The sequence below is a fragment of the Triticum dicoccoides genome, chromosome 1B (assembly GCF_002162155.2).
Source record: "Triticum dicoccoides isolate Atlit2015 ecotype Zavitan chromosome 1B, WEW_v2.0, whole genome shotgun sequence".
In the NCBI taxonomy this organism is placed as follows: Eukaryota; Viridiplantae; Streptophyta; class Magnoliopsida; order Poales; family Poaceae; genus Triticum; species Triticum dicoccoides.
The window spans coordinates 140,906,611-140,916,157 of record NC_041381.1 but is presented as its reverse complement, the minus strand read 5'-3'; positions in this window follow the sequence as shown (position 1 = coordinate 140,916,157).

The following is a 9,547-nucleotide window of genomic DNA, read 5'->3' as shown; positions in this document are numbered from 1 at the left end:
CTGGAGGTCGAAGGGGTTGCCTACAACGAGGCTTATCCGACCCAGGACTTCTTTGTCGTTCCCAAAGTCTACAGTAACGAATTTGACTAGGTTGCTCTCGAGGAAGTCCTTAAAATCCAGGCATTCAACATCGACGTGGCATATGTGGTAGACCAAGCATAAGTCATGCACGCAAACCTGGATCATGGCGGGCTTCTTCATCTCTTCGTCCTTTAGATCCTTCTCTCGTCCAAGGACTGTGGTGTACTCAACATCTAGCCTAGCGACCCACTCATCATCTGAGTTTTCGAACGTGCGTCTGAAGCAAGAAAGGCATCCTTTCACCGTCGCGGAAGAACGGGTGTAGATGACGTCGAACTCATCGCCGGTGATGGTTCTAACCTTGTACTCACCGCCGATCATGGAGATTTGGGACGCCATGGATTTGGGAGGAGGGTTAGGATTAGTGGAACGGCGTAATGTGAATGGACAGGACGACTAGGAGCGAACCGCTGTAGTATTAAAGGACGTGCGGGGACGAGTAGGAGCGAACTGCCAGCGTGCGAACGGCAGGGTAGTGGCTTTCCATTCTCCCATGATACGGGCTTCCGAGAGCCCTTGGATCTAAGATCGAACGGTTGCATGGCGTGATTCTAGACCTATGGGTGAATATCCTATCCTGGAGGGTTATTCTGCAAATTTTCAGCAACTTAGCATGCGACTGTTTAATCTGAGATCCAAGGGCTGCCAGCAGCCCGTATCTTGGTCGCGCCTACCATGACCGTTGCGTCGCTCGCGCGGTCGCGCCCTCGGAGATTTAACACGGTGTGTTAGGCTATCTGATGTTGGCATGTCATACATAGTCATCACTTAGTCACTCATACTACAACAAGGTTGGCTATAAGGTTGGCTATAAGTGTATTTATTTATTTTACTCCTCTCTATCTCTTTCTTCGTACTCCCTCCGTCCCATAATATAAGAATGTTTTTGACACTAGTGTAGTGCCAAAAACATTCTTATATTATGGGACACAGGGAGTACTAGTATTTATTGCATTTGCCAAGGAGTGACCTCTTCCAATGAAATGGTGCTGCTAAGTTTGCTTCATTTCATTAGCTATAGACTCAAAATTGTCTTTTCACCTAGGTACACGCGCTTAGCACCGTTTATTCCTTGGGTCACCAAACTAGTCTCTCTCTTCTTGATTAACTTGCCACATCAGACTTTATGCCTATGTGGCAAGCTTAGCACCTGTAGGAGCAAGTAAGGCTGATTGTAATGGGAGTAGTATCATGCATGCCAACTATGCAATCTTGATGAGGTGACGTCGAATTAAATGAAGAAAAGAGAGAGTTGAGTATCATAATATGATACTGTAGTATCATATTAAATGATGTGCTACTATGTGTCATGCATGACAATAAATAAACTATCCTATGATACCAACACATGATACTATGCATTAGGAATGTAGTATCATACAAAAGTATCATATGCATGATACTAGTATATGATACTCTCCATTACGACCAACCTAAGTACAATAGTGCGCTTTACATGGCATTTTTGCAGGTGTGGAGGAAAGAGAGGCAAGGAAAAAGTGGATAAGTGGGCTCTCATGCAAGAGCCAGCCTCTACTACAGTCTACATGGTGGAGCATTGGGAGAGGCACCTGTATGGAGGTGGTCAAGAATGAGGACACTCACGCCAGTCGTAGCGCCGCAGTTAAAATGATAATGGCAAGTCAAATCATGGGGGCCCACCTGTCCAGCAGTAACTCGATGTCAAATCACACAGCCCTACATTTGCAGCAGCCTACTCCCTCGTCTTCTCGTGTCTCTGTCGAACCGACTAGGCGGAACTGCCCCGCCTCCTAGCGCATAGGAAAAGCCCCGCCCTCGACTTTTAAATAGTATACAATATACTAATTTTGTATCCATGTACCATGGAGCAAAGCCTCTAGAAAATAGTGGTACACATGTACGGAGTACACAACACGCTCATCGCGTTCGCGTCGCACCCCAGACGGTCGGTCGGTCTGGCACGCTGCTCTCCGAATGGAACACGCGTCATATTGCATTTGCACGCACATGTGGGACGGCAATTGAGAACCGACCATAGGCACACTCCCCGGACCCGCAAGTCGGGTGACTTAATAGAAGAGGGAGACGAGCAATAGTACGAGAGAGGTGTTGTACTACGTTGGTGCCTGGACGATCCCTGCAAGACACGGAAGATCAGTTCGTCCATGCATGTGACCAGACTCCAGTAGACACGCCTGGATTGGCTATCGTCTACATATCATGCAGGCTGTGTTGTACATGGCTGTAGTTGTGGTGAGAAATCTCAAAAAAGGTTTCTTGTCATCTCGCACAATTAGGTGTCATGTGCTTCGGATCACTACGAGGGTTAAACGGCGACAACTAGGTTGGGCTAGTCATTGGGGGCACATGCACGAAGACAACTCGGCTGCCATCTAGGTCAAGACGTCTATGTTAATTAGGACATCTATCGATGGACCCCTTTTCTATGAGTTTATCTTTAATTTGAGCTTTGTTCCTCGTCTAGTTTGTCCGTCGGGATTCATGTTGTCTCCTTTGGGCAGTGAGGTTATGATTTCTTGTCATGTGGCATTTTTTCGTGTTATATGTTATAATCCGGCACTTCAGAACAAAATGACGACAACTGCGCCTCTAGGCCACGTGCATGAAGACTTCTCGACAGTCATTGACGAGGTCAAGCCAACTCCGGTAGACAAAAGAAAACTAGTACTACTCCACTATATAGGTAGGAGCCTCCATGCTTTCTTGCTAGTGTTGCTCTCTTCACACTGTCTCGGCCTCTCCAGATCTAAACACGACAGTGGTGGCCACACACTCTCTCTCTCTGCTCACCGCTGGTCACAGATCCAGCCGGATCCTCTCTGCCGGGGAAGGTGATAAGGTGCAATGTACATGCGGTCGTCCTTGGCGACGACTCTTTCCCACTGCTGGGCGCGTCCCGATCAGCCTGCATTGCCGTTCTCTCCCAAGCACCGCTAGCGAGTGAGGGCCTCCAACCCCTGCTTCCTCGCTGCCGTAGTGTGGGCAAATCCGGCCTCCCGCCGCCCACCTAGCGACATCCCGGTGACAATCAGGTATAACTTCATTCTAAACCAGCCTTGCTCTACTTCCCGAGCTCCTGACGTCGCTGCATTTGTATCTTCTACTATTTCTCAGCCCCCCTCATAGATAGGATCGATCGGCTATTCGAAAACCACCTAATTGTTTTACCTTTAATAGGTAAAACTACTTCATGCACTTGAATCTAGTACTACTTGGTTCAAACAAGGAAGAAAGGGGGTGGGGTGGGGGAGGATTTGTTACGTGCAAGGTTGTCAGAATCGCGATTCTATTGTACGATTCTACGACTTTACGATCCAAACTAACCCTTATGATTCTACGATTTTGGTTCATAGAATCTACGTTTTTACGATCCTGGTAGTGAAGATTCTACGATTTGCGATCCTACCATCAGAGCTCCGATCCGATTCAGAATCACGATTCTGACAACCTTGGTTACGTGAATCTAGGACTTGGTCGAAACAAGAAATAATGGGGGCAAAAAGTAGCAGAGACTGGCTATCCAACTGGTCTCTAGGTCTAATAGAGAAATAAAGGCAAACACAGTACAAACTCAATATAAACCCGATCTATTGGTTGCAAAAGGAAAGAAAGTGGGGACTGGGGGACAAGTCAACAGAGTAAGTCTAGCACTAGATTTGCTAGCCTCACACAGTATAAGGTGGCTATACCGAACAAAAATGGGACCAACCCAGATATCCTGTTCTGATGTTTGTTGTCCTGAGCCTCTCTTATGTAATGCCATTGGTAAAATGTAGCAGTCGCACTGTTAAAAGTAAGTACACGTTAAACCAATGTTGTTTTCAATGTAATGCCTCCAGTAATATGAATCAATGGCACATTTTTACATGTCCTGCTAAATTTCCCATTAAGATAAGTTGGTACTTTTCATTAGAAATGCAATTGTCCTGCTCTGCCTACTCTCCCGTGCCCAAAGTAATGTCGTATTTAACGGTTGTCATAGTTAATCCTAATGTCCACACTAATATCTAGCAATGCCACTGCTTTAGAAATTGCTACTGTCCTTGTAGGATTGCCATTCAGATAAGGACCATGCTTCTTTCATTTGATGCATGTTTCATCACTTGTTAGTCACCCTCCTTTCCACCTGTTTTGTGCAAACAGAGATATACATTTCACGCTCGATCTTAGTTGAACTGCACAAATGATATCCAAATTATAGTTGAGCATTCCAGGAGCTTCACAACCAACCTTGATGTTGCTCAATTTTATTTCAACTAATGAAGAAGAAGTTATGTGGGTTTCGTTTTCTGATGGAAATGGAACCAGGGCTGGAGCCCTTTCTTAAAAAAATGAAGAAGAAGTTGCTAACTCAGGGGACATTGCTTCATTTTAGGTGAACTGCACCAAAAGGTCCCATGAATTGAATCATCCATGTTGGTGACTAAAAGAGCCAACTTTAGCATCCCAGTCTAAGCACCCCCGGCCTCCATCCTTGCGACGCACGGCACACCTTGTTTGCCACCTGCTCGACCCTAGTGTCACTGATAAAATGAAGTAATAATACAGTTAAAATAGAGCGAGTGTCATCTCTATCATTTCATTTCCAATGTAGATAAAGAAAGTGCTTCTCTTTGTTAATGTATGTTTCATCAACTAGTCCCATTGGTAATGTTTAAGTGTTTCTGCAAACCGGGGTGCTTAATTTTAGTTGATATGTACAAAAATAGAGATTTGAATGTCTCAAGGCGCCTCCTTGTACTACCGCTATACACTGATGTTCATCACTGGCAGAAGGTGTATTTGGGAGACTTGAGACGATGTCCAGTATGAGGCGTACCGTATGAGGCGTCGTAGGGCCCATCTCGCCCTCGCAGCATGGCATACTATGATACTATCCCACTATTTTCTTCTATTTATTTTGTGTGTTTCATCAACTAGTGCCACTATAATGTAATCATGCTTTTTCATTATCTATGAAAACAGGGCTATTCAGCTGCATTTTGGTGGAACTGCACAAATGTATGTATGGAACCGGCATATATGCAGAGTGCGAGGTGTGCCAAGTAAAAATGACCGACACCAACCATGCTACATGCACGCATTTGCATCCACCACCACCAGTGGGATGTGTGGCGCTCTCTGTGGATGGATCTTTCTCGGCAGCAAATCCTCTAACCAAATACTAGTAGCTTATATTGGCAGTTTTCTAGGGAGTACTCTTTTCTGAAAGAAGCACCAATCTATTTTTCTTTATTTGTACACTGTGTCACAAGTTTGACCCTAAGATCCAGAGCTATTTTAGGGTCATTGGCGTAGTACTTGGAGACTGATTGTAAGCATGATTTTCATTAGCTGTCACACTGATTGTAAGCATGAGCAGGTGGAAGATTAGGTTAGTGCGAAGCTTACCTTAAACCCTACCGCCGCCATTGAAACGAGGCGAGCATCGAGGGAACCATGGAGAACGGCGGGGAAGCGACATCGCTCCATCCGGCCTCCCCTTGCGGTGGGAGAACGAATACTCCTGTGGCTCCGGCTGGCTCTGCACCCTCGCGAACGGCACACCATACTCGATCGATTTGTTATCCTCTGGGTGCTCGACCTTCGACCTGTACCCCCACCACCTCCACTTGACTGTCGCCTTGGGCGAATCTGTCTGCTCCATCGCCCAGAGGAGATACTCGATGAACTCGGAGGACTACGGCGTGACTGCTGCCGAGGAGTACATGTACATCGCCACCGTCTCTCTCTTTCCATACATTGCCACATGGCCCGCACCACTTCGAAATCTCCGACTCATTGTCAAACCAACTAAGGATCTCCTTCAACCTAGCTAACTTTGCCTGGTCGCCACCGGCGATCTGCCTGATTCGCTGGTGCATCCTCTCCATAGATGTTCTTCTGAGTGGTCCGGTGCTAGCTATGGAAGATGGGAGGTGGTCTTGCAATAGAGAAGAGGGAGAGGCGAGACGGTGGTTTTGGAATGGAGATGATGGAGAGGAGAGGAGGTGGTTTTGCAATGGAGAAGATCAGAAGAGGGAGAGGCGAGACGGTGGTTTTGGAATGGAGATGATGGAGAGGAGAGGAGGTGGTTTTGCAATGGAGAAGAGGGAGAGGAGTGTGCGGTAGCGATTTAGGATTGGACGAGAGGGCCGGCGCACTGTGACTGGATCAAAATCAAAATCAATTTACCCTTCAAAGAAATCGACCCCACATTAACTAATCTCCCATTTATTCTGGGTCATAATTGACCATGATTTTCGCACATAAAATATATGTTATACGTTGCAAAAATAATATAATTTGCAAGTACATTCAGATACGAACCAAACCATACAATTTTTGGTGACATGCATTCACATTTTTCTTGTCAAATACAGTACGTGGTCAAACTTTTATCCAAAATACGCAAAACAACAAAAAAATACTTCCAAGACCAGCGCCGCTCTTCCGCTCTTCTCCTCTTAAACCACCGCCTCTCCTCTCATGTTCCAATCTAAATCCAACGCCGCTCCTCTCCTCTTCCATTTCAAAACCACCGCCCCTCTTCTCTTGTTCCAGTCCAAAACCAGCGTCGCTCCTCTCCTGCTCTAATCCAAAACCAGCGTTGCTCCTCTCCTCTTCCATTCAAAGACCACCGCCGGCGAGTGAAGGTGTTGTGGAGAAGTAGATCGATGGAGGAGTACAATCGATACGCGAGGATCGCAAACAGCGATCCTGTGAAGCTAGCTAGGATGTTGGAGATACAGTCTTGGTTTGACAACAAGGACCAACTAGCGGCGACGGTGACATCCATGGCCAAATATCTGCAACAGAGCGAAAAGGCGGCGATACTCCTGGAGGGAGTTGCGCCGGAGTACATAGAGCTGCTCCTCTGGGCCATGGAGCAAACAGATTCACCGAATCCGATCGTGAGGGAGCGGTGGTGGGAGTATCGATCCTAGATGGAGCATCCACCAGAGATTGAAGGATCGAGCATCTACAGGGTGCCGTTTTTGAGGGTGTCCTGCCAGAGCGAGCCCGTGGAGTCTTTGTCGACCAAACCCAATTGCAAGAGGAGAAAAGCAGTTGGCCTGATGATGCTTCCCCGCCATCGTCTCCCTCGCTGTTCATATTGTCTCACGGGGCGGCTGTTTGCTGCCGAGGAATAGGAGGGGACTGCCCCCCCCCAGCCCAATAGTTGGGCAGGTTGTGAATTGTTAGGAGGAGCTTAGGGTTGTCAGTATTTGCAGGTTGTCATTTGTGTTTTGTGTTGTGTATTTTGAGAGTACTTTCAGATATGAATGTCTTTTGAATTTCTGATTTGTAGTATTGAGCATATGAAGTATTTTATGAATTCTAGAGATCTATTTTTAGCCCTTAAAAAATGTAGTTTCATAGGAGTATAAAAGTGCAGACAATGTGATTCTTAGAGAAGAAACTGCAAGTTTCAGTTTCAGATAAGAAACTGCAAGTCCAGTTTCAGATAAGAAACTGCAGGTTCAGTTTCAGATAAGAAACTGCAACTTTCAGAGGAAGAGCATTTATATTAACACGGCCTTTTCAAACAGGGTTAACATCATGTTGGAAGTTTTATTCATGGTGGGAAATGGAAATACCAGCCAGTTAATATCATGCTGATCAACATTCATGCATAGCACATCTTCATATGATGCACAGTCAAAATGCCCACACAATGTCGAGTGTGCTAAACACAGAGAAAACGAAGGATGAAGTTTTGGCAAGTGTTGGACATGGTTTTGGGCTGCTCCGTCTAGGCTTTCTTTTTTAACATGCGCATCCCACGACCTTGGATGGGAGGTCCATAGGCCTGTTTGTATTTTCTTGAGGGTCGTCATGTATCGACCGGCCTATGGACCTCCCATCTGAGGTTTTATTTTTCCTGAATATTGGCAGACCAATTTATGTATTTTTTTGAAGAAAACGCAGAGGTCTGTTCTATTTTTCTATATAAGAATAGGAACGCCAGGTCCAACTTATGTTTCCCTTATAACTATATTATATATATTTAAATTATTCTATATGTTATTATATATTATTTTTTATTGTCATCATATATTTAACAGATACTTACATATGTAAGAAAACAATATCCCACATCTTATTGACTTATAAAAATAATTTCTTAACAATAAAATCCTGGATTGTTTTGGCACGAATATCCTAGTGATTGTGTACAAAAGCTTGGTAAGATTTAAGGACGAATGTAATAATACCACTTATTATTTAAATATATTTATAACAAAATGCTCAACCCCTTTTTATTTTTTGATAACATTGCTGGCCCAACCCAACATTATAATTAGAATCAGCCCAGCAAAATCGTGTATTTCGAGAAAGTGCAAATGGCCTGTAATTTTTTAGAAAATAAAATAAATGGGCCGCATGGACGCTACATAATTTGTTCACCCAGCCCAGCTAATGGCTGTAATTCAAAAAAAATCAAATTGACTATAAATTCTACCGCGCAAAAAAAAGACTGTAAATTCTGAAAAAATGGGTTGAATACATGCCACATTTTTGGAGGCTGAAATGTGGGCCAATAGGTCGAAGCCAATGCAAGTCGTTGTCAGTTTAGTCAACAAATGATTCTGACATGTTAGCCGTTGGATTTACACCCAACGACCGACATCCATCTTCAATCTCTCGTCTTCTTCCTCCAGCGCCGCCGGGACCACCTCCCGCCTCCTGCTGCTAGCAGCTCTACTTAGCACGCTTCGCTATGAAGCGCTACTCCACCGTTGGCCAGGCCATCCCTCCACCCCTCCACACCTCCAGTTAACCCTCGTAGACCTCTCCGTCTACGACTCTACTCCTGCGTCTTCCCATCTTTGGCTCATTGCTGTCCGGGGCCCCGCCGTCGTCCACCACCTTGGATGCGCTCGGCGCGGCGTGGTCAACATGGTCAACGAACGACACCATCGGAAGTAGACTGTGCGTGGAGAGGCTGACAACTGGGTCCATGGACGCACACAAGGAAATGCCTCCTTATTACGCGCAAAATAATGATTCCTCCACCTGACATCTGGGACCTACCAGAAGGGCTTCTGTATTTCGCGAAAAAATGTGCCCCTCGCTGACAGGTCGGACCCACCAGCTATCTTTGCATGCAAGGAAGTGTCTCCTTATTACGCACAAAAAATGAATAGCCCCTACTAGCTAGGACCCACCATAGTGGGTGGCTGACTTGTGGGGCTACTAAGTTGATAGGGACGGAGGGCTTTGTCAACTTAGTTAATACTCCAGTGACCGTATGATGTCCATCAAACGGCCATAGTGCTTCTTCAACCTCTGGTCTTCTTGCTCCAGCCGCCCAAAGTAGCGCCAGTCGTGCCGCCTGCTCCTGCCTCCCGTGGCCGCCTGTGATGCCGCGGAGTCCTCACCACTCCCTACTACTCCCACCGCTGGCCAGGCCATCCCTCTACTCACCCACACCCCTGTTATTCTGCGGCGACAGCAGCCTGACACCGCAGCCGAACCA